General features: G+C 22.9%; 1 protein-coding gene across 3 annotated transcripts in view; it reads left to right on the forward strand.

Moving 5' to 3' along the window:
• LOC122501885 (basement membrane-specific heparan sulfate proteoglycan core protein-like) overlaps window positions 1-27,438 on the forward strand; it is a 428,837-nt gene that overhangs the window by 335,805 nt on the left and 65,594 nt on the right. The window lies entirely within an intron of this gene.

Consider the following 27,438-nt stretch of genomic DNA (forward strand, 5'->3'; position numbering starts at 1 on the left):
TTACTAATTTAAAATTACTTTCTGAAATTATCTCGACACTCAAGAAAGTCTTATTTTGAAAATCTATTCGCAAATAATGAAAATTCATTTTATCTATTTAAATTTGTTCTTTAGAAAGCTAAATAATTTCGTTAAAAGAAATTGAGATAAAACCATATGATTTACTGAAATTTCTTTTTAGAAAGCAAAATTCTACGCTAGAAAAAATCAAAAAAGATTATTTTTCATTTCAAAAAAATTTTATTCTTTTACAAAAATGGAAATTTTTTATAATTCATATACGCTTGGTACTTCGGAACCATGAGAAAAGGGCAAAAAAAAAATTTTTTCCGGCGAAAAGTAATAAAAAATGTAAGAGTAGTTTAATTTTGAGTTTTTTGCAAAAATTCAGAATTTTACCGCAACTGAATTATTAAACACTTTTATTACTTTTTCTAAAGTTTACATTGTAACATTATTTCATATACATTTACTCATTTATTCAAAAATAATAATAATCATGAATAAAATAATATTAAAAGTAAAAAAAATTTCCATTAGTTGTCTCCCCTCCAGATAAAGAGAAAATTTATTTTTCCTAATTAATGAAAATCCATTTGATCTATTTACATTATTCTTTAAAAAGTGAAAGAGGATTATAAAAATTAATTTTATGTATGCTAATGTTTAATGCATATTTATGGAATAGAAGTGATACTCTTATAACGGAAGAGAGCAAAAGATATCCCAAATACTCTCGAGTCATTTGCATAGTATTTTTAAAAAGGAATCTTTAAGACAATAAATTTCATAAATTTCAAGGATTAAATTAATGCCAAATTTCTTTCAATTTTATATAAAAGATATAAATATTCAAAATACTAAAATTTCGAATCGCGCTGGATTCGTAAATGCGCATTTAGAAAGTGCAAAAATAAAATTATAAATTACACATTTTTTCCCCTCTATTTCGAAAAATATATTTTTCACGTTGAAGAAAAACATTTTTTTCATCGCTTTTTCATTTTTCCGAATGTTTTTTCATTATATTAAATATAATATTGTTTTTATTGTTCCAAAAGAAAATTTAGTTTAAAAAAAGGGGAATTTTAAATTAAGTAAAAATTATTGTATTACATCGCATAAAATTTTTTTTAGAGTTTTTTTTTATTTTTTCTTGTAACTTCAACTTTTGTATGTCAAATTATTTTTTCAAAACTTTTTTAATTTAATTCTGAATTTTATTAAAAAAATAATTTTAATAAAGTGAAAGTATTGATACTTTTATAAATTTATAATATTATTATTATAATAATATTATTAATTATTATTTATTTATTATTATTATTAATTATTAATTAATTATTAATTATTATTATTATTATTATTATTATTATATAATACGTGAAAGAAAAGTAAAAATGGTACAAGAAACAATCAATTAATTGATTTAAAAAATAATTTCAGTTAAAATTTTATAAAACATTTGAAAAATTAGAAGAGTAGTCGCAAAATCAAATTTAGAGTCATAAAAAATTCGTTTTATTTTTTAGGTACAGACTTCGCACTCGATAATTAATTTTAAAAAAGTACTAAAAAGTATCTTTCAAACTAAAAAAGGAGTAAAAAAATAGCTATCGAAAAATTATTTTCTGACTTTTTCCTAATTTTCATCAAAAATATTTACTTCTTTCTTATCCTGCTAATAAATTGAATTCCTGCAACGAATTTATTATTTATGAAAGAATTTAAATATTTATGAAAATAATTTCATTCTTGCGAAGAATTTTATAATATTTTATATTATTTTTTTTTATATTTTTTTTTATTTTTTTTTTTATATTATTTTATATAATATTTTATAATATTAAAAGTAAAAAAAATTTCCATTAGTTGTCTCCCCTCCAGATAAAGAGAAAATTTATTTTTCCTAATTAATGAAAATCCATTTGATCTATTTACATTATTCTTTAAAAAGTGAAAGAGGATTATAAAAATTAATTTTATGTATGCTAATGTTTAATGCATATTTATGGAATAGAAGTGATACTCTTATAACGGAAGAGAGCAAAAGATATCCCAAATACTCTCGAGTCATTTGCATAGTATTTTTAAAAAGGAATCTTTAAGACAATAAATTTCATAAATTTCAAGGATTAAATTAATGCCAAATTTCTTTCAATTTTATATAAAAGATATAAATATTCAAAATACTAAAATTTCGAATCGCGCTGGATTCGTAAATGCGCATTTAGAAAGTGCAAAAATAAAATTATAAATTACACATTTTTTCCCCTCTATTTCGAAAAATATATTTTTCACGTTGAAGAAAAACATTTTTTTCATCGCTTTTTCATTTTTCCGAATGTTTTTTCATTATATTAAATATAATATTGTTTTTATTGTTCCAAAAGAAAATTTAGTTTAAAAAAAGGGGAATTTTAAATTAAGTAAAAATTATTGTATTACATCGCATAAAATTTTTTTTAGAGTTTTTTTTTATTTTTTCTTGTAACTTCAACTTTTGTATGTCAAATTATTTTTTCAAAACTTTTTTAATTTAATTCTGAATTTTATTAAAAAAATAATTTTAATAAAGTGAAAGTATTGATACTTTTATAAATTTATAATATTATTATTATAATAATATTATTAATTATTATTTATTTATTATTATTATTAATTATTAATTAATTATTAATTATTATTATTATTATTATTATTATTATTATTATTATTAATTGTTATTATTATTTTTTTATTATTTATTTTTATTTTTTTTTATTATTTGTTATTTTATTTAAATTTTTAATCAAAAATTTTTTTACAATGCTACTTTTGTTTGAAAATTACATGAATTTTACGATATATACAAAGTAAATTTCAGAAAACAATTAGTAAATTTAATTTGGGACTTGGAAAAATTTCCTTCAAAAATAGTAAAATTTAATATTAAAAATTGTTATTTCCGGAATATGATTTACTATTTTCAAAAAAAAATTTTATATATAAAAATTTGAAAAATTTATTTCAAAAGTAGTAAAATTTACTATAAAAATAAGAATTTTTCTAAAAGGTAAAAGCATATTTTATATTTGTTACCTATTATGGAAAAAAAATTCAAAGTTTTAAGGCTGAGAAGTAATATAAAAAAATTTTTTAATTTCAAAATACTAAAATTTTTTCAAAGTTTGCGAAAAGTGGCCATTTTTTCTTGAAATATAACTACAAATTCTTCTAACTTAAACAAAAAATGATAATTTTTACAAGTTTTTCTTAAATAATAATCGCAGTTTTTCTAAGGATATCAAATTGAGACAAAAAACGTAGCAAAACGTTGCTTCGCAACAATTTTGCTACGTTTTTTGTTTCAATTTGATATTCTTAGAAAAACGGTGCTTTGCAACAATTATTATACGTTTTTTGTCTCAATTTGATATTCTTAGAATCCTTAGAATCCTGAAATATCCGCTCAGACAGAAGTGTAATAGAAATATTTTAGTATGAAAATTACTATTCAGAGTGAAATTAAATCAAATTAAAGTATTTGAAGAGATATGCTCTTACTATCAGTAGTGAAAGTAGAGTTTAGTCAGACAAAACTGTGAAAATGAAGGAATAAGTAGTGTAAGTCGTGATTAGTCAGACATAAGTCCTTGACGTTTTAGAACTGTATTATCAGTAGTAATGGCACTTTTTAGTCAGACAGAAATACAATAAAATTACATCAATTAACAAAATAGTAGTAAAAATAAAATTAGGTCAGACAGAAGTGTTTGAGACGATAAAAAATTTTTTGAACTTAATTGATTTTTTAGACTAAATTGCATAATTATTATTATAAGTAGTAGAACAAATTTTTAGTCGGACTGAAATTATAATAGTTATTAATACGACTTTTCAATCAGTATCCAAACCGATTACTTTAATATCAGTAGTAAAAACGATTTTAGTCAGACACTCATACAGAATAAGAATTATTATTATTCTATTTGAAGAATCAGTAGTGCAACTAATGTTTAGTCGGACATAAGTCCTTGAGGCTTAATAACTATATTATCAGTAGTAATGGCACTTTTTAGTCAGACAAATGTAATAAAATTGCATCAATTAATAAAACAGTAGTAAAAATATAATTAGGTCAGACGAAAGTATTTGAGACAATAAAACGTTACTAATCAATTTTATTTCGCCAGGATTGCTCTCAAAATTATTGCTTCGCAACATTTTTAATTCGTTTTTTGTCTCTATTTGATATCCTTAGAAAAACTAGTGTTATTAAAATTATTTAGACCTAAGATTTATCTTCATTTCTAATTTTTCTTATTTTACTACCAATTTCTTATGGGTCGTTTATCACTTTCGAATATACAAGATAAGCAAATAAGAAACAGCAATCGTCTCGATGTGTTCTATATCGTATATAATGCCTACTTGAACACAGTCCCTTTATCATGAAGCCAACCATGTTTTTGTCATTTAACTACCAGGTCAGCAACTTTCTAGTTAAAGTCTTTCAACGCTCTAGCAATCATAGTGAATTTCTCTCGCTCTCGCTCTCCGTTTCTTAGCTCTCGGCTCCCTCCGTTTGGCACACAGTTGAATTCAAATTAATTGATGCGCGGAAGCCAAATGTACGCGCTCTGTCTGCAAATGGAAGACTGACTTAAACTTATAGTTAAGAAAAGTTATATACGACTTTGTTTTTTTTTCTTCCATTTTTTTTGTTGTTGAAAACTCCCGTGTTGTCGACTTGTGTGTGCTATATATGATGAAAAGATTGCCCTCTATAAATTTATTCCAAGAGGAAATGCCACAGTAAATATATATATAAAAGTATTCAGAAAGTAGTTTGCACTTTTTACCGCTTAAAAAAAGAAAAAAATAGAAAAAAAAGAAAAAAGCACACAGTATTGTTTCTTTTTAATATTCCAGAAGCAAATCGTAACTGGAAGAGAGGTTCATAAATCTGGCTATTGCGTGTACTCGGCATTCGGCCAATAAGTGGAACGTGCAAGGGTAGACTGAGGGCGCTGGCAGTTTGGGATCAGGGGTTGTCAGCGCAGAAATGACAAATTAGTCGTGGGAGGAGGAGGAGGAGGAGGTATTTGGAGTTTCAAACTCAAACCTACTGAATGTGCAAACGTTCAAAACACCAAAGAGCCCACTGTGTGTAAACTCGAGAACACGGTTATACTATATATATATAAATGGAAAGTTACGATGTCCGTGCGTCGCGCATAAATCAAACGGTATCGATCATGTATTTACTTGCGCAACACTATCTTTCACCTATGATAACGCGTGTATGCATAGTCCCTCGGAAGCGGAGACAGCGTCACGACTGACATGAATTCATGCAATTGCTATACGAAATTTAATCAACTACTATGCGGCTCAAGCCACAAACTTTTCATGCAAAAGTGTCAAAGAGAAAATGTTCCTACACACACACATTTCGCTCATCATTTATTTTCAAAATTTATATTTTCAAAGTTTATTTACTACCTCGAAACCACTAATTATTCACTAAAGTGCACGAGAAAAAGCATCACATGTACGAGTATATATATATATGCATACTTGACAATTTTAGCGCAAATATTATATTTACATGTGTATACTTGTGACCGCAGAGGATGAGAATTTAGAGAAAAAAGATTTATTTTGCTGAATAGAGATAAAAAGAAATGCACATGTGTAAGTTTATTTTTATATTTAAGTGGTATTTTTTTTAATTCCGAATTTTGATAAATCGTTGAGTGCAAAAAAAAAGTTCTTCAATCCAGAACTTTTTATGGTGTATATGGGTCATTCCAGGTCAAATCGGAAATCATTTTGCTTTTGCATCTCAAAATTTTTTTTAAACATTCTTTTTCTTTTAGTACTCTTTGAAATGAGCTACCTTGATTTTTTTTCAAATTATTTCATAAAGCGGTTCAGGAGATACAGATTTTTGAAAAATGATGTTTTTTACGTAAATTTTTTCTTTAAATGCTTATAACTCGGTCAAAAATTGATCAAATTGGACGTGTTTATTAATAAAAAGTTTTGTTTTCAAGCGTAGTTTTAAAAAAAAAATATTTTTTAAAAATATTTTTAAATAATTTACGATAAGATTTTAAAATTTTTTAAATAAAATTTCATTTTTAACAATGTATGTATCGATCAATTTTTTTCAAAATTCTTTATAAGAAACTAGCACTAAATTAACAATTTTTAAGCCTTGTCCGATCGTGGGCAAACGATGGGATCTATTTATTTTGAAATTTTTCATTTTTATATACGCAGTGGTGGCCAAATGACTAACTTGCCATTTGACCAAATCACAATTTTACACAGAAAGAAGGTTAAGTTTAGAGAGAAAAAAAGTCGTATTAATAACTATTATAATTTCAGTCCGACTAAAAATTTGTTATACTACTTATAATATGCTATTTAGTCTAAAAAATCAATTAAGTTCAAAAAATTTTTTATCGTCTCAAACACTTCTGTCTGACCTAATTTTATTGTTACTCCTGCTTTTGTTAATTGATGCAATTTTATTGTATTTCTGTCTGACTAAAAAGTGCCATTACTACTGATAATACAGTTCTAAAACGTCAAGGACTTATGTCTGACTAATCATGACTTACACTACTTATTCCTTCATTTTCACAGTTTTATCTGACTAAACTCTACTTTCACTACTGATAGTAAGAGCACATCTCTTCAAATACTTTAATTTGATTTAATTTCACACTGACTAGTAATTTTGATACTAAAATATTTCTATTACACTTCTGTCTGAGGGGATATTTAAGTATTCTAAGGATTCTAATTGTAAGAATATCAAATTGAGACAAAAAACGTAGCAAAATTGTTGCGAAGCAACTTTTTGCTACGATTTTTGTCTCAATTTGATATCCTTAGAAAAACTGCGATTATTATTAAGAAATACTTGTAAATATTGTCATTTTTTGTGTAAGTTAAGAAAATTTTAAGCTGTATGAAAAAAAATGTTTACTTTTCAAAAACTTTGGAAAAATTTTAGTAGTTTGAAACTTAAACTATTTTTTATATTACTTCTCATCCTTTAAACTTAGAATTATTTTTCAATAAAAGGTAACAAATATAAAAAAAAATTTACCTTTTAAAAAAATCCAAATTGTTTGGAATTTTTGACAAATTGTATTAATGTGACTGTTACAGAAATCAATGTTAATTTTTTCGACCACTTTTCTCTTAAAATATTAAATAAATTAGGCTACTTTTTTGTGAATAACTCTAAAATATAATAAAGAAGAGCAGTGATGTGCAAAAGTTTTAATAATTCTAAAATAAATTATAAAAAAATACTTTGAAATCAGAAAAGACGAGAAGTTGATTAAAAGTGATTTTGAGAACTGATAATTTTAAAGTTATTTTTTAATAAATAATTTTTAAAATATTAAAACTTTTTCACATCACTGCCCTTCTTTATGATATTTTAGAGTTATTCACAAAAAACTAGCTTAATTTATTTAATATTTTAAGAGAAAAGTGGTCGAAAAGATTAACATTGAATTCTGTAACAATCACCTGCTGTTAATTATAGAATAAATTTTACAAACTTCAAAGTATATTTTACTAATTTTCAATAAAATTTACTACTATTATAAAATTTACTGTGGAAATAATGATTTTTATTAGCAAAATTTGTTAGCTATTAAATATTTTTCTTTTTATAGTAAATTTGACTATTTTTAAAATAAATTTTTCTAATTTTTATTACAAAAATTGTCTTCTTTTGAAAATATAGTTAATGGTATTTCGGAAATAACAATTGTTAATATTAATTTTACTATTTTTGAAGGGAACTTTTTCAAGTCCCAAATTAATTTTAGTATTTTTTTCTAAAATTTACTTCGTATATCGTTAAATTAATGTAATTTCAAGACAAAAGTATCGTTGTAATGTAAATTTTGATTAGAAATTTAAAGAAAGTTTCGGATTTTTAGGAAAAAATTAAAAAAGTATCAATACCTGCACTTTATTAAAATTATTTATTTAATAAAATTCGGAATTAAATTGAAAAAGTGTAACAAAAAGATAGTTTTATTTAAAAAAGCTAAAGTTAATAAAGAAAAAGTAAAAAAAATTTTATTACCTATAATACAATAAATTAACAATAAATAATATTTATTTATTAAATTGAATACATTTTTTAACAATAGTACGAAAATTAGACAAATTTTGACCAGAAAAAGTTATGTCTGACTAAACGCTACTTATACTACTGATTCTTCAGCTACACAAATAATTCTACATTTTTGTCTGACTAAAATTACTTCTACTACTGATATTGAAGCGATACGTAACTTTCACTGAAAAAAATTGTTTCTCTCAAATTCACCCAAACAATTTTCACTTTCACGCGAAAAATTTTTACTTTTAATCAAAAAAAATTTTTTTAAATAAAATTTATGTAACTTCAAATATTATTGTCTGACTAAACATTACTTGCACTACTTACTCTTTCATTTTCACAGTTTCGTCTGACTTAATTCTACTTTAACTACTGATAATAACAGTATATCTCTTTAAAAACTTCTGTTTCATTTAATTTTAGTTTGACTAATAATTTTCATACTAAAACATTTCTATAACACTTTTGTCTGACTAAAAATTGATATCTCTACTTACAGAGAAAGAAAAACTATTATTTTAAGTTTAAATTGATTTTTTTTTATTTGATATGTCGAACGACTTTTTAAAAATCAAATTCTTAATCTTATTTAAATGACTATCTGCCCTTTTTTCTCTCTGAAATTCACTGCAAAAGAAATATTATTGAAGCATTTAACGATGCACTATGTCAAAAAAATTCTATTATACTCATAAAACCAAAGTCGTTAAATTTTATAATTCATATCGCCTTTTATATAGAAAGAATATTTTTTTTAATTATCAAATAAAGCGTGATTTCAAATAAATAAAATAAAACCATGCGTTTGAATGAACTAATAAATGTTTGACTATACAATTAAAAAAAATAATAATCTTTTTATAACTTTTATGTGTATGATTTTGCAGAAAGAAAATACTGTTACTAAATATTATTCTAGACAACACTTGAAAAAAGTGTTTTGTACTAAATCCCAATTTTTTTTTGCACACGTCAAATCCGATGTAAAATACTCATACATATTTTTTTATACTGGGGGCAAAAAAGGAAAAAAAAGTTCAGGAATTTATTTTTGCATTTATCTTCAGGTGGTGTAGCACAGTAAATTTTGATAGAAATTTCTCTCTGTGTGTTATGAAATATCAAGACGAAACAAGAAGGAAATAGGTCAACCAGAAAATTCATTGTGTCACCAAGATGATATGAAGTGAATCAATTTCGTTGCACAACTTTCAAAATATGTCCTCAATTATAACTTACTACTAATTTCCCGGCAAGTTTATTAATCCAATTTGTACTTGTTAGTCACGAAGGCTCAGGATTTCAGGATAATTTTGTTTCTTTTTTTTTCTTCAAAAAGAATTCCATCCCACGAACACTGTATATTAGTATCGATTCTTATTATTAAATTTCTGTACGTACTATTTGAACAAATTCGTACATTTTGCTTTGATACAAAATATAATATTTAACTAGAAGAATTTTACTTAATGTATAAAATAATTAAAAAGTGAATTTATTTCAGCGAAAAATTTGATTAACTTAAAATGTTTCAAAATTAAATGAATTTCAAAAGAGTTGCGTTTATAATTTTCATAAATAGAAGAACTTCAGAAGGTTTCAATTTGGTTCAAAAATTCTCGTCTAAATTTCAACTGTCTTTATAAATAATAAAATTCTTCTCTGAAATTCAATTATTTTCATGAATAATCAAATTTTAAGCAAGAATACAATTATTTTCATAAATAATAAAATTCATCGAAAAAATTCAATTATTTTTAATACTATTTTAACTTAATTAATGGAAAAATTCAATTATTTTCACAAATAAAGTTTTCGACAAGAATTCAATTATTGAAAATAAAATTTTCATAATATTTATTATATTTCGAAAAAATTAATTATTTAAAACAATGTTTATAAAATTCTTATGAAGAATTCAATTATTTTCAAAAATAACAAAATTTTTCACAGAAATTCAATTCTTTTTGAACATTTTAATAAAATTTTTCACAATAATTCAATTATTTTCATAAATATTAGAATTCTTCTCAGGAATTCAATTATTTTTGAAAATTTTAATAAAATTCTTAGCAACTTTTCAATTATTTTCATAAATACATCAAGAAATTCATCGCAGGATTTCAGTTATTTTTAAAACAATTTTACATTAATTGCTCAAAAAATGTAAATATTCTTAAAAATTTCATTTCATTTCCTCGAAAAAATCAATTATTTAAAAAAATATTTTTTTTAAATTCTTTAGAAGAATTCACTTATTTACAGAAATACTTAAAATTTTTACAGGAATTCAATTATTTTCGAGTATTTTAATAAAATTGATCTAAAAAAATCAATTATTTTAAATACAATTTTTATTACATTTTTTTTGAAATAATTCAATTATTCTTTTAGATTTTAATAAAATTCTTCCGAAGAATTCAATTATTTACAAAAATAATTCTTCGAAAGAATTCAATTATTAAAGATAAATAAAAAAATTATTCACGAATATTTAATTATTTTCAGGCATTCTAGTAAAATTCTTTGCAAAATTCAATTATTTTTAAAAATAATAAAATTCTTCTCAGAAATTAAATTATTTTTGAAAATTTTTATAAAATTTTTAGTAACTATTCTGTTATTTTCATAAATAATATAATTCATCGCAGGATTTCAATTATTTTTAATACAATTTTAGAATAATTGCTCAAAAAATGTAATTCTTCTTAACAATTTATTTTCAATTCTTCGAAAAAATCAATTATTTAAAAAAATGTTTTTCTTAAATTCTTTGGAAGAATTCAATTATTTACAAAAATATTAGAATTTTTAACAGGTATTCAATTATTTTCAAATATTTTAATAAAATTGTTCGATAGAAATCAATTATTCTAATACAATTTTAATTAAATTTTTTTGAAATAATTAAATTATTTTTTAAGATTTTAATAAAATTCTTCGAAAGAATTCAATTATGTCGATAAATAACAAAATTATTCCCGAAAATTCAATTACTTTCAGAAATTTTAATAAAAGTCATTTGCAAAATTAAATTATTTTCATAAATAATAATCAAATTCTTCACAAAAAATCAATTGTTTTCAAATCTTTTTTTTTAATATTTTTGCTAAGATTTCAATAATTTTTATAAATAGAAAATTATTTTTAATTATTTTTAAAAACTTTAGTAAAATTCTTTGAAAAATTTTTATTAATTTAAAAAAATTTTTCTCAATTCACTGATTTTCCATATCTACTATTTTAATAAAATTTCTAAAAAGGATTCAATTTCAAAAAACATTTAAACATTAAAACCATTGTATAGCGTAAATTTTTTAGAAATGATTAAATTTTAAAAAGGTTTCAAAAATTTAAGTCTTTGAAAATCTTAATTTTTCATTAATTCTGTAGAATTATATTTTTTTTTAAAGTTTAATAGCATTTGTTTTTAAATTATTTGAAATTTTTATTTTCTGATATTTAATTAAAGAAATCGGGGAAATGTCAGGGAAACGAAAAATTAATTTTTGTGTCAACCCTGATTTGTGAAAATAATTGAGTAGATTGAAAGAATTTTATTAAAATTTTTAAGAATAATTTTTTTTATTTTAACTAATAGCGGATGTAAACCAGTGCAAATACTGAAGGAAAGAGAAAAACTGACTTTTAGTGTCACAAAACTAAAAAAAGTATTTTAAATATCTGCAAATCGTAAAAAAAGTATTAAATTGTAGGTTTTAGGAAATGAGTACAAAGCTAATAAAAATTTCCAATTTTACAAAGAAATACGTACTTTTTTTAAATTAGTAAAATAAAATTACACAAAAGAACGTATTAAATGCGTCACGTATTCGTGAAAACGTAACAATTGGATGTAGAGTTTCTAAATCTGAAAATAAACAATGACATCAGTAAATATGGAAAACTTGAGGTGTAGAGAGAACGAATCAAATGTTAGAATGAATAAATGAATTGAATAAATGAATTAAACCAAGATTTGCTTAAGTTTGTCAAACATTTTAGCGTAATTGACAAATATATATGGATTAATTTGAAAAGTAAATTTCACCGCAAAAGTATAATATATAAAGGAAGATACAAAACTAATATCGATTCGATTATCTGCGCGGAGAATATAGTGGAAAAAGTTGAATGAAAGAAAATTTTTTGCGAGGTTTACTTTTATCTACATCATATATATTTTGATGCGAGGAGAATCTTTTTTTTTAAAGTCTCCAATCTCCCAGCTCATAAAAGGCCTCATACCTGAAGAGTCTGGAACCCATTATTTCGTTACTATATACCTTTGAAACCTTCGATACATTGTTAGGTTGAAGAGCTTTACCGTGAAGTATGGAAGATGATCCTGTGCAGTAAGAGCATGAATGCACTTCTCAAGAGGGTTTCTACGAGACAAGATATATGAGTGCGCAGGAAAAAGGCGTCGTTACTAGAGACTCATTAACGGAAACTACCCCCAAGACACTCCTAGCAACACCTTCGGTCCTAGCCAGCCTTATGGCAAAACGGTCCAGACGAGCGCAGCCAGGGCCACTGGCTCACTGTGCAAGCAAATACTAATTAGTTTCGTACCATTTGGTTCTACATTCTCCTTTTTTCTACTCATACATTCCTTTCTGTCTCTCTCTCTTTCTTTCTCCTTTTCTCTTTCTTTCTTTTTCCCTCTCTTTCTTTCCTCTGAGAAAATGATTTATTTGTTTCAAATTAATCAATTAAATTAATTAATTAAATATTTCATTGAATCAAATCATATTTAATTAAATGGTTCAATTCATATTTGCTTCAAATACTGAAATTTTCAAAAACTTTATTAAAATTCTTGGAAAAATTTTAATTATTTTCAAAAATTTGTCTCAATTTCCCGCGTAGAAATTGAAACGTGGTAGTGATCCGGCCCTGATCAGGTTAAATAGGGCCCTGATGTGAAAATGAAACACTTTTTCTGATCAGGTCCTGAAGTGGTGTTTAAAAAGAAAGGCCACATCAGGGCCTTATAAGGCCCTGATCACAACCTGATTTGGTATTTTACAAGTATACTTAAAATAAATTAGCTTATTTTATCTGCAGTAAAATTTATTTCTATCATTTCATGTGAAAATGGAAGGTTAATTTTAATATACAAATTGTTTTATTCCTTTTCAATAAAAAACTAAAATTTCGTTAAAAAGTTAAAATAATTGCGACAAACCAAAATTATGCAGATTTTGCTCTCCTTATTTCTAAAGAAATATAGAAAATTATGCAAATTTCAGCAAAAAAAAGAAAATTATTTGCATCATTTTTTCTATTTTCAAATAATAATTTTGTAAAAAATTCTAAATTTTTTTAAAAAAGGAAAAAAATAATTTTTTTAAATAATTAAAATTTTTCAACAAAATGTCAAGTTATATTTTTTTTATTGTTTAGAAATAGAATATTATATCCGTACCTTCAGATTCAGAAAAAACATTTTTTTTAGTTTCATCAGAATTTGGAACATTTTGGAACATTTCTTCGAATTCATTTTAATTAATTATTATTTATTTTCACTCGAACTGTTTCTTTTTCGTTGAAACTGACGTAAATGAATTTTAAACAATTGAATGTGGCTTTTTCGAAGTAATCTGTAACCTGATCAGGTCCTGATCAGGCCCTGGTCAGGGCCTGAAGAATGGCTGTGATAAGTAAATCCTGATCAGGGCCAAACCACAAATAGAATTTACTTAAGGCAATTTCTACACGGGTTAATGATTTTTAATATCTATTTTTATAAAATTTCGCAAAAGAATTTAATTATTAAAAAGAAATTGATAAAATTCATCCAAAATTCAAGTAATTTTATAAATAATAAAATTTCCACAGAAATTCAATTAATTTAGAAAGCATTTTCAAAAAAATTCGAAAAAATGAATTATTTAACAAAATTTTTATGCAATTCTTCACAATAATTCAATTACTTTCACAAATAATAACATTTTTCGTAGACATTCAATTTTTTAAAAAAATTTTTGGATAAAATTCTAAGCAAGAATTCAATTATTTTCACAAATAATAAAACTCATCGAAGAATTTCAAAATATTTTTAATACTATTTTAAGTTAAATAATCGAAAAATTTAATTATTTTCACAAATAAAGTTTTCGACAAGAATTCAATTGTTGGAAATAAAATTTTTATAATATTTATTATATTTCGAAAAAATTAATTATTTAAAACAATGTTTATAAAATTCCTATAAAGAATTCAATTATTTTCAGAAATAACAAAATTTTTCACAGAAATTCAATTCTTTTTGAACATTTTAATAAAATTTTTCGCAATAATTCAATTATTTTCATAAATAATAAAATTCTTCTCAGGAATTCAATTATTTTTGAAAATTTTAATAAAATTCTTAGCAACTATTCAATTATTGTCATAAATACCCAAATAAATTCATCGCAGGATTTCAATTATTTTTAATACAATTTTACATTAATTTCTCAAAAAATGTAATTACTCCTAAAAATTTCATTTCAATTCCTCGAAAAAATCAATTATTTACAGAAATATTAGAATTTTTCACAGGAATTTAATTCTTTTTTAACATTTTAATAAAATTGTTCGATAGAAATCATTTATTTTAAATACAATTTTTTTGAAATAATTTAATTATTCTTTTAAATTTTAATAAAACTCTTCCCAAGAATTCAATTTTATTTACAAAAATAATTCTTCAATTATGTCGATAAATAAAAAAATTAGTCACGAAAATTTAATTATTTTGAGGCATTCTAGTAAAATTCTTTGCAAAGTTCTTAGCAACTATTCTGTTATTTTTATAAATAATATAATTCATCGCAGGATTTCAATTATTTTTAATAGAATTTTACAGGTATTGCTCAAAAAATGTAATTCTTTTTAAAAATTTATTTTCAATTCTTCGAAAAATCAATTATTTAAAAAAATGTTTTTTTTAAATTTTTTGAAAGAATTCAATTATTTACAAAAATGTTAGAATTTTTAACATGAATTCAATTTATTTAAAATAGCGTTTTCAAAAAAAGTAGAAATTTTTTTGTTTTTCAAATAATATTTATTGGAATCAATTATATAATTCAATTCATATATTTGCTTCAAATACTGAAATTCTTGGTTCAAATACTATTTAATTGACTCCCATAAATATTATTTGATTCAAGAAAATATTTAATTGATAATAGTCAATTAATCGGTTATTTGAATCAAATAATATTTTTTTTATCAATTTTCTTCATTTTTCATCTTTATCACTCAACATGTTATACATACATTCCTTCAAGTCCTTCATATATAGCACAGCATCCTTCTTTATAGCGAAATTCCGATTTTTCATTTTATTTTTTCATCGATTTTTTTCCGGTCTGTTAATTAACTCTTTGTTGAAGCAAAGTTAGTAAAGAGCTTTTTTTATTCTATTATTGTTTCCCCATGGAAGCATTGTTTTACCAAAAATTTTCCAACTGGCTTTTTTTTACCTTTTTTCTTCCCTCAGGAATTCAAAAATCGGATTTTTAAAAAATATTATTCCGTATGAGCTTGTAAATATAAACTTTTCTTAAAAATTTCGAGACTAAGAAAAATTATTAATTCTGGCTAAAAAAAATATTCCCACACTTTTGAACGTTCAAATAAAAGAAACTTTTTTTCTGTTTTTAAAAATAAATTAATTTAATTTAATTTAATTTAATTAATTTTTATAAATAAAAACTTCTATACAAAAAAGAAAAAATATTAAAATTGAATACTTATTCAGTTCTGACAACTCGAACTAGGTCCGTAAATCCCGTAAAGGTTCGAAAATTTGCATGAAGACCGTAAAAGTCAGTTTTTTTAAAAAAAATCCGTAAATTCCATATTTTGAATAAAAATTCTTCTCCGAAATTCAATTATTTTCTCAAAAATTTCAATAAAATTTTTGGCAAAATTTTAAATGTTTTCAGAAACTTTCCTCAATTCCATGATTTTCAATATCTACTATTTTCATAAAATTTTTCAAGAGAATTCAATTATTTAAAAAAAAAAGTTAATAAAATTCTACGGAAACATTTAATTATTTACATAAAATAATAAAAATTTCACAAAAATATAATTATTTACATAAAATTATAAAAATTTCCCAAGAATTTAATTATTTACAATTTTTTTTTAAATTTCTTCCCAATAATTTAATTATTTTCAAAAATAATACAATTTTTACAAAGATTCAATTATTTTCGTAAATACTAAAATTCTTTTTAGGAATTCAATTATTTTCATAAATAATATTAAATATTAATATTAGATATAAATAATATTTTATTTAAAATAAACTCAATGCAGTACTTCAGTTATTTTTAATAAAATTTTAATGGAAATCCTGGAAAAGTGTAATTATTCTTAAAATTATTCTTTTATTCAAATTCGTCGAAACAATTTAATTGTTTAAAAATTTTTTCAATAAAATTCTTTATGAGAATTCAATTTTAAAAAACATTCAATTATTCAATAAATTATTGTTTTTTGTATATAAATAATTGAATTCTAGTAGAATTTTCTAATAAAAATTTATTTTCATTTCATAAAAATGAATTTCAGTTACAATTTTAGATTATAATTGAATATTAAAAGTATTATAGCCTGAATTTTTAGTAATAATTGAATTTTGAAAAAGGTTTCAAAAGTAATAAAATTCTTTACAGAAGTTTAATTATTTTTTTATCTTATTTCATTTCAATTCAAAAATAATAAAATTCTTCTTAGGGGTTCAATTTTATTTTAACAAATAATAAAACTCATCGCAGAATTTCAATTATTTTTAATCGAAGAATTTACGAATAATTGAAATTTCGTAAAATTAAAAAAAGTAAAAAAATTTTCAACTTTTGGAACATTATAAAAGGAAAATTTTTTTAGAGGAAAAAAGAGCGAATAAGAATATAAAAAATTATATATATTTGGAATTACATGAAAAATATAATTATGTTTATTTATTTGTATATCGTAAATAAAACTGATAATGATAAATTTAAAAAATATATATTTTATTTATTTATTTTCAAAAAAAATTTTTTATTATAGTTTCTAAAGAGAGATCATAGAGATCAAGCGAATTTTTTGCTTTGACCTTTTTCTCAAATCCCTTAGGATTCCAGGTTCCATTTCTTATCATTTGTTTCTTAATTAACAAAATTCAGTTGAAAAACAAAGATTTCGACGAATTTAATATCGCTGGCTTGGTCAAAAAACTTTGTAATTAACGATGCCTATAAAAAGTATAATTAGAATTGCTTTGAAATTTTTATCTTAAAACATTAAATTGAAAAATTAATTTTCTAAATAAATGCTCAATTACAATATTTTTCAATTTCAATTAAAGGAAAGAAATTCTTTTTCCATTTTAGTTTTAAAATTTTTACGAAAATTGCAATACAAAAGTTTTTTGTTCATTTGATCATTATGAAAGTATTTTAAAAAAAATTATTTTCCAAGAAAGAAGTGAACTTAAAAAGTTAATAAAAATTTTTCTAATTTATCGAATGAGGAAAAATTCTACGTCACACAAAAGAAAATGTATTGAAAAAGTTGTGTTATAAATTTAAGGTAAATCCGTAGAATATTTTTTAAGTTATGATGTCCGACGGTTTGGTGTAGTGGTTTCGAGAAAAACGCGCAAGAAGATAAATGTTTTAAAGTTTTTATATGAGACTCGATTTGATTTCAATTTATAAATTAATAATTCAATTATAACACAATTTTTCACTAAAATAGATTCAACTAAATAGATTTTTTTCTACCTATTTATTTTTAAAGAAAATTTTAAAAACATATTTTTAAGAAGTTTTTGTTTTACAATTATACAAAGGTTGAGAAGAAAAAAAAATAGTTTTTAATAACAAAAAAATTGTAAATTCTGTAATTAAGAAGATTATGGACAGTAAATTGTATAATTACAAAGATTATGGATATATAGTAAATTTTGTAATTACGAGAATTACAGATTGTAAATTTTATAATTACGAGAATTTATAGATTGTAAATTTTATAATTACAAGAATCATAGATTGTAAATTTTATAATTTGTGAATTTAGGAAGAAATTGATGCTATGAATCAACAGTATAAAAGACAATTTATGGTCTTGCGGGCACTTACTTTATCCAAATCAGAAGCTTATTGCATTGTTAATATTAATAATTAGAATGATCGATACATCATTGATACTACAGTAATCCTCGTTCATTGCAGTATATCGTTGATAAACGGTGACAGTTTGATGATATCATAAGATAATTAATGCAACTGACTCTCAATCATAAACACAGTTAGAAATCATGTAGCGGTCTTCAAGCATGACACAAATGTTATGAGCAACACATTTCTCTATAATTATATATTAAATAAAAATTTATTCCCATCATAAATATTTTTTACATTTTACAGACTTTGCACTCGATAATTATAATTTTGGAAAAGTAGCAAAAAGTTGCTTACAAACTAAAAAAAGTAGTAAAAAAGTAGCTATCGAACAATTAAACTTGACGACCAAAAAAAACTCGTTTTAGACACTTCACAAAGCTGACAAAAATTCCATTCTATATTTTATTTTCCTGACTTTTTCCTAATTATAATCAAAAATATTAAATTTTTTTTTATCCTGCTAATAAATTAAATTCCTGCAACGAATTTTATTATTCATGAAAGAATTTAAATATTTATAAAAATAATTTAATTCTTGCGAAGAATTTTAGAAAAATTTTTAAACAATTGATTTCTGTCGACTAATTTTATGCAAATTCTAATTTAAATAATTGAATTCCTAAAAAATTTTTATTATTCATGAAAAGAATTTAATTCTTACTAAGACTTTTACAAAAAGTTTTTTAAATAATAATTGGATTCTGTTTGGAAATTTTATGAAAATAGTAGATATTGAAAATCATTGAATTGCAAAAAGTTTTTAAACATAATTAAATTTTACAAAGGGGCCGTTCAAAAAATACGTAACGCTATTTTTCGGAAATTTGGACCCCCTCCCCCCATGTAACGCAATGTTGTATACATTAGCGCCATTTTTTCTGCTGACCGTAACAAATAGCTTGACCCCCCCTTCCCCCTAAAGCGTTACGTATTTTTTGAACGGCCCCAAAGAATTCTATTAAAATTTTTGAGAATAATTGAATGTCTGTGTGGCATTTTATTAATTTTTTTTGCAAATAATTCAATTAATAAAAAGCATTTTATTATTTCTGAAAATAATAGAATTGAATTCTTGCGAACGATTTTATTAGAATTTTTTAAAATAATTGAATTTCCAAGAAGAAATTTATTACTTTTCAAAATAATTGAATTCTTGTGATGAATATTGTTATTTATGAAAATAATTGAATTTTGCAAAAAACTTTATTAAAATGCCTCAAAATAATTAAATTTTATTAAAATCTAAAAGAATAATTGAATTATTTCAAAAAAAAATATAATTAAAATTATATTTAAAATTATGGATTTCCTTCGAACAATTTTATTAAAATATTTGAAAATAATTGAATTCCTATGGAAAATTCTATTACTTTTGTAAATACTTGAATTGTTCTAAAGAATTTTAAAAAAACATTTTTTTAAATAATGTTATAATAATATTTTTATAATAATATTATAATAATATTTTATAATTCTTATATTTTATTATCTTGTTTGTATTGCCCATTAGTCACAAGAATCATTATTCTTGTGATTGAGGGCTGAGACTTAAATAAATAAATAAATAAATAAATAATTGATTTTTTCGAGGAATTGAAATTAAATTTTTTAAGAATAATTACATTTTTTGAGCAATTCCTGTAAAATTGTATCAAAAATAATTGAAATTCTGCGATGAATTGAATTATTTGGAAAAATTATTGAATAATTACTAAGAATTTTATTAAAATTTTCAAAAATAATTGAATTCCTTAGGAGAAGTTTTTTTATTTACGAAAATAATTGAATTATTGCGAAACATTTTATTAAAACGTTTAAAAAGAATTGAATTTCTGTGAAATATTTTGTTATTTTTAAAAATAATTGAATTATTCATATGAATTGTATAAATACATTGTTTTAAATAATTAATTTTTTCGAAATATAATAAATATTATAAAAATTTTATTTTAAATAATTAAATTCTTGTCGAAAACTTTATTTGTGAAAACTTTATTAGAAATTTAAAATAGTATTAAAAATAATTGAAATTTTTCAACTATTTTTATTATTCATGAAAATAATTGAATTCTTGTTTAGAATTTTATCAAAATTTTTTTTAAAAAATTGAATTTTCATTAAAAATGTAATTATTAGTGAAAAAATAATTTAAAATTTTTAAAATAATTTAATTCTTCATTATTGTGAAGAATTGTATAAAAATTTTGTTAAATAATTGATTTTTTCGAATTTTTTTGAAAATACTATTCTAAATTAATTGAATTTCTGTGAAAATTTTATTATTTCTGAAATTATTTGAATTTTGGATGAATTTTATCAATTTTTTTTTAAATAATTAAATTCTTTTGCGAAATTTCATGAAAAGACTAGATATTAAAAATAATTGAATTTCGAATATTTTTTGAGAATAATGGAATCGTTTTAAAGAATTTGATAATATTTTTTGAAAATGGTTTTTTTATTTCTAGTATTAGCGAATTTAAAGTAGAGGAAATTTTCAAAAAAGAACCAGAAATAGTAGCTTTTATAGGCTATTTGATAAAAGTCAAGTAAATGGTTATTTGAATCAAATAATTTTTTTTCCACTGCCATAAGGCTCGACGAATTTTAAGCTCAACAATCTTATCACTAAAAGTTAGCTCTAAAAATTATTTGATATTTTAATAAATTTATTTCTAAATTGTACCTAAACAAAATTAATGAGCGTTTTGTTGAAAAAAAAGAAACATTATTCTTTTGCTTCCATATTACGAGATATTGCGAAGTGTGTAAAAATAAATATTGCAGTAATTCTTCGCTCTGATGGAGATGCGCGAAACAAATTACGTCAGTATAAAAGGGAAAGGAGAAGGAAATTTTTTCTCATCTTCCTTAAAGAAATTTCGTGGATTTTTCTCTTTTGAGAAGTGTGCGGCAAATAGTTATATATATATATATATATATGTATATTTCTTTTTTCCTCCTCCTCCTCCTTTTTTTATTCTTTTTTTTTCCGAGATTGCAAAGTATTCCTCTCGTTCGCGATAATTCACGTGAATTAAAAGAAATTCGAGGCGCTATATAAAATGGAATAAAATCTGGAAAAAAACCCTTTTTCAGTTGACCTAAGCAGAAAATGGTGAATCTACTATCGACAAATTCCAACTCTCCTAGAGAGAGAGAGAGAGAGAGAGAGAGAGAGAGAGAGAGAGAGAGAGAGAAAGAGAGAGCTAACTCGTTGATTCTAGTTGCAGTTCGACAAACAGCAAAAGGAATAAGAGAATGATATATAAATCGAGATTATTCCTATTTCTTTTAGGAGCTTATATCTTATACTCTAAAAACCGCATTTTTATCCTAAAGTCAGTTTTCAATTTTCAATTTTTTGTTTAATTTAATAAAAATTACTTTTTTAAAAAAAAATTAATTTTCCTGTCTCTTTTTCTATGCGGTATAAATTTCGTTTACATTATTTGCTCTCTGTATTTCCTGCGCGTCCTTTTTTTTATGATACATATTAACAATAGAGATTAAAGTTGATAAAAAGTTGAATTCATGCTTACATATATAGATAGCAGTTATCTAGGTCGTGATACAATATTTGCCAAAGAGATTGTAACTCACTATGAATCCATAATTATAAAAAAAGGTCAAAAGCAGTAAAGCAAACTCGACCATTCAAGCGGCGAACGATCGATGGAACTTACTCGCCGCATAATGAACGCTAAATCCTACCTGTATATGCATTATATAACTTTCCAAAACTGTATAATAAGGATTATATTTACAAATTTTCTGTAATTTCAAACGTAAAGTGGAAATTTTAATATTCCGCTATTATCTTTTCATCAGCGGGTAAAATGGTAAAATAAATTGACAATATAGGGATAATAAATTCATAAAAAATAAATTAAATAAATAATAATATTCTACAATATAATAATAGAAATAATAATAAATAATAATAATAATAATAATAATAATAATAACACAGTTTTTCTAAGGATATCAAATTGAGACAAAAAAAACGTATTAAAATAGTAAATAATAAATATAATAAAAATAATAAATAAAAAAAGAAGAAACAAAAGAAGAATAACAAATGAAATTTTTTATTTTTAGTAACTGAAAATTATCTTCGTATCAATTTTTAAATTTTTAACACAATTTTAATTAAAAGGATTGTTAAATTATTACCTCACAAGCTTTCAGAGAGAAATTTATTATTTATATTACTTTTTCTGTACAGATTTTAATAAAATGTTACAACGATATTAATGAAAGTTTATATTTTAAAATTAAACTGCAATTTAGAAAATTCAAATTAATTTCATGTGAATTTTCCCTTTTTGCATATAATTGAGAGAATTTTAATTTTAAACAATTCGTTTTTAATTTAATTAAAGATTTCATTTTTCTCCCAATACGCGCCAACCGTTTGTACATGGAAATTGTAAAATTCAACAATTTTGATATTAAATTATCGATGTAATTTTTTTTTTTCAATTAATTTGAAATTGTACAAATTATTATTACAGTTGTATTTACCATTATTTTAACAGATTTTATAAATCAATTAAAAGAGTCTCAATTTTGTTAAATTGATGTCCTTTTGATGTCATGAAAATTTTCCAATTATTTGAATATATTTCGAGACATTTCTTCAAAATATATTTTAATTTTTTAATATTTTAAAAATTCACAAAAATTTTGTAAAGAAATAATAGAAAAGAATAGGTGAAAGAAGTCTTTGGTTAAATTAAATTAAATAATTGTAATATTGAATTAACAAATTTATTTACAAGCAAAAAATATTTTATCTGGAACAACTATAAATTTTATTGTAACCGAGAAATTTTTCGTTGTTTCAGTTAAAACTCTATTCTAGAGAAAATTATCATTGTTTCAGGTAAAATATTTTTTTCCGTGTAAAATTCAAATAAGATAAATAATATTTTTCTATTTAATTACTCAATTATAATCATAATTGTAAAAGGGAAATGTTAATAAAATATTTGACTTTGCGAAATTTGATTTAAAAAATAATTGAAAACTTAAAATTAATTAACGAACATGGTAATGGAATAATAGAAATTATGCAAATGTTTTTTATTTATTTGTCAGAAATCCGAATTTTTTCCAAAATTGTGATTAAAAAATGAAATATTCAAATTTTTTTAACATTTCTTTAAAAAAAATACTTGAAATACTAAGACACTAAAAATTTTATTTCAAAAAATTGTGATTGACAAATTGTAATTTGTAAACAAATTTTTCTCTCTATTTTTAAAAAATTTGGAATTTTTTAAAAAAAGTGATCAAGAAATATTAAAGATCAAAATTTATTTTTTTTTTCTTTGAAAAAGAAGAAAAAACAGGATTTTAAATAAAAATAGTGATTTTAAAATAAGTATTAACGGAATTTAATAGTATTTTTTTATCATTATTTTAAAAAAAAATTATAATTCCTTTAAAAATTGTGATTAAAAAATTGAATTTGTAGAAATATTTTTTCATAAGAAACTAAAAATTTTGTAACAAAAAAAAAAGATTAACAAATCAAAATTATGACAATTTTTTTCCTTTTCCTAATGTTTTCAATTAAAAATTGTAATTGACAAATTGAATTTGTAAACAAATTTTTCTCTCTATTTTTTAAAAAATTTGGAATTTTCTTAAAAAAGTGATCGAGATATATTAAAGATCAAAATTTATTTTTTTTTTCTTTGAAAAAGAAGAAAAAATTGGATTTTGTATAAAAATTGTAATTTTGAAATAATAATTAATCAAATTTTTTACCATTAATTTAAAAAGAAAATTTATAATTCCTCTAAAAATTGTGATTAAAAAATAGAATTTGTAGAAATAATTTTCCATAAGAAACTAAAAATTTTGTAACAAAAAAAAAGATTGACAAATCAAAATTATGACAATTTTTTTCCTTTTTCTAATGCTTTCAATTAAAAATTGTAATTGACAAATTGAATTTGTAAACAAATTTTTCTCTCTGTTTTTAAAAAATTTGGAATTTTCTTAAAAAAATGATCAAAATTTATTTATTTTCTTTAAAAAAGAAGGAAAAACAGAATTTTATTTTATTTTATTTAAAAAAAAAAAAAAAAAAAATTTCTCACTTTTATTTCTACTTTGACATATTTTCATTTTCACTTTCACATTAATTTTCTCATTGACAGAATTTATTTTTACTTTCACATAATTTTATTTTCCCCTTCGATAGATTTACACTTTCACTTTAATTTTAACATTGATTTGATTTTCACTTTTCCTTTCTCTTTTCACTTTCATTTTTACTTTGATGGAATTTTTTTTAACTTCATTTTCACTTTCATTTTTAATTTACAATTTTCACTTTCACACATTCATTAAAATTTTAAATGAAAATCTACCAAAGTGAAAATGAAAGTTTTAGTCTACTAAGAGTGAAAATTCATTAAAATTTTAAATGAAAATCTACCAAAGTGAAAATGAAAGTTTTAGTCTACTAAGAGTGAAAATGAAAGTGAAAATAAAATCTTGTCAAAGTGAAAGTGAAAATAATAATAAAAATCTTTTAAAGTGAAAATTAAAGTAAAAGTTTTTGTCTAACAAACGTGAAAATGAAAGTGAAAATAAAATTCTGTCAAAGGGAAAGTAAAAATGAAAATAAAAATCTTTTAAATTAAAAATTAAAGTGAAAGTTTTAGTCTATGAAGAGTGAAAATGAAAGTGAAAATAAAATTTTTTCAAAGTGAAAGTAAAAATAAAAATAAATTTTTTTTTAAAGTGAAAATTAAAGTGAAACTAAAATTTTGTCAAAGTGAAAGTAAAAATGAAAATAAAAATCTTTTAAAGTGAAAATTAAAGTAAAAATACAAATCTGTCAAAGTAAAAATACTTCGTCTTTGTTTTTTTTTTCATATTATTAAAATTACAAATTTAGTAAAATGAAAGTGAGAATGAAAGACAGAGTTTCTAAATATCCGACTTCTACTATATTATAGAAAAATAATGATTAAAAATAGTTAAATTTTGCTAAAATTGAAACGTCGTAAAGTTCAAATAACCTTAATGAATAAAATTATAATCTTATTATTTTCATCAATTTTATTAATTTCATTAATTTTATTAATTTCATTCATTTCATTAATATCATTCGTTTCATTAATTTTATTAATTTTATTAATTTCATTAATTTCATTAATATCATTCGTTTCATTAATTTTATAAATAGAAGCATAAATATTTTTCGAATCTCTAAATAGAATTAATTATCCCCTATTTTCTCTCAAAGAATGTTTTCTGTTGATTAAAATGATTTTCCAAGATTTTTTCCTCCTCGTGCATCAGTGGTCATGTTTTCTTTTTTTTTTTCTTTCCTTTTTTGTGTGTGTGTGTGTGTACCCTTTTTATGTTATGTTTTACCTCAGAAACGTTAAAGGACGTGACTCTGAAATTCACCCTCAGGATAATTAACGAGAGGACTCGAATGTCTCCTTCGTTTGAAACATACGTTTAACGACCTGCGTTGCCAGAAGGAAATTACGGATTCGTATGGATGTAGAAGTGGACTATCTGGAAAAGTAGAGGCACGTTCTTCTATAATTGTTGAGGTGGTTTCTCGACAGCCTTTAGAGTTCCCATCTCTCTTTCAAGTAATCGTTCTTTAAAACATACTCGCTCTCTCTCTCTCTCACTCTCTCGCTCACTCTTTACCTTTTTCCATTAAGGTAAAATGCTTCCAAGCTAAAAAAAATATACTTCAATTGAATTAAATTATTCATTTACTTACGGTTCATCATTTTCTCAACATTTAAATGGTGTTTTTATTTTTAAAAATGTATTTTTAATTATTTTCTCTTTTTAATTCTGTATCAAAACGTATTAACCCCTTCGCAGTCTAGTTGAAAATCGCTTGTGGTCCAAAAACGGTCCGAAAAAAAAGTTTACAAAAAAATATGATTTAATCATATATAAGGTTTTTGGGGTCGCTGAATTCGAATTTGAGGTTAATTTTTGAAAATTCAAAATGGCGGATCCAATATGGCGACCAAATATGGTGGATAATTTTAAAATTAAAGCGTTTTAAGGGAAATTCATTTCTCGGGGGTTTTCGAGGTCGCTGAATCCAAATCTGAAGTCAGATTTAAAAAATTCAAAATGGCGGACCCAAAATGTCGACTTCAAAAAAAAATTTTTTTTCAGATTCCCTTAAAACTCGTTACTCGGGGGTTTTCGGGGTCTCTAATTACAAATATGATGTCAGATTTTCAAAATTCAAAATGGCGGATCCAATATGGCGGATGATTTCAAGATTGATGCGAAAAAAATATGAAGTTACCTCAAAAACCCCTGAGTAAACATTTTAGACAAATTTGTCAACATTCAAAAAATTTGATCGACATATTGAATCCAAAATTTAGCATTTAGAAAAACGAACATCAAATTCGAATTCAGCGACCCCAAAAAACCCCGGGAACGGAATTTCGATCAAAACGCATAAATTTTGAAATTATCCGCCATATTGGATCCAACATTTTGAATTTTGTAAAACGAACATCAAATTCAAATTCAGCGACCCCAAAAACCCCCGAGAAACGAATTTTAATCGAATCGCATCAATCTTGAAATTATCCGCCATATTGGATCCGCCATTTTGAATTTTAAAAATCTGACATCATATTTGTAATCAGAGACCCCGAAAACCCCCCAAGTAACGAGTTTAAAGCGAATTTGAAATTTTTTTATTTTTCGAAGTCAACATTTTGGGTCCGCCATTTTGAATTTTTTAAATCTGACTTCAGATTCGGATTCAGCGACCCCAAAAACAGTAGTATGTACTTCGCTACTAAAATCAAATCATGTTTAGTATTTTTTTTTTGAGATGGCCATATATGGCCACAGACGCAAAGGTGGCACGACTTTTCGTGGCCATATATGGGCCATGGACTGTTAAGGGGTTAAAACGTTGCTTCGCAACTATTTTGATACGTTTTTTTTGTCTCAATTTGATATCTGCAGAAAAACTGTGATATTTAGTTACATTCGTAACGCGTCTAAAAAATCGTCAAAGGAATAAAACTCTAAAAAAAAGAGAAACAAGATAACTCTTGATTTTACGAACTATTAAAACTATAT

The sequence above is a fragment of the Leptopilina heterotoma genome, unplaced genomic scaffold, assembly GCF_015476425.1.
Source record: "Leptopilina heterotoma isolate Lh14 unplaced genomic scaffold, ASM1547642v1 Lhet_218, whole genome shotgun sequence".
Taxonomy (NCBI): domain Eukaryota; kingdom Metazoa; phylum Arthropoda; class Insecta; order Hymenoptera; family Figitidae; genus Leptopilina; species Leptopilina heterotoma.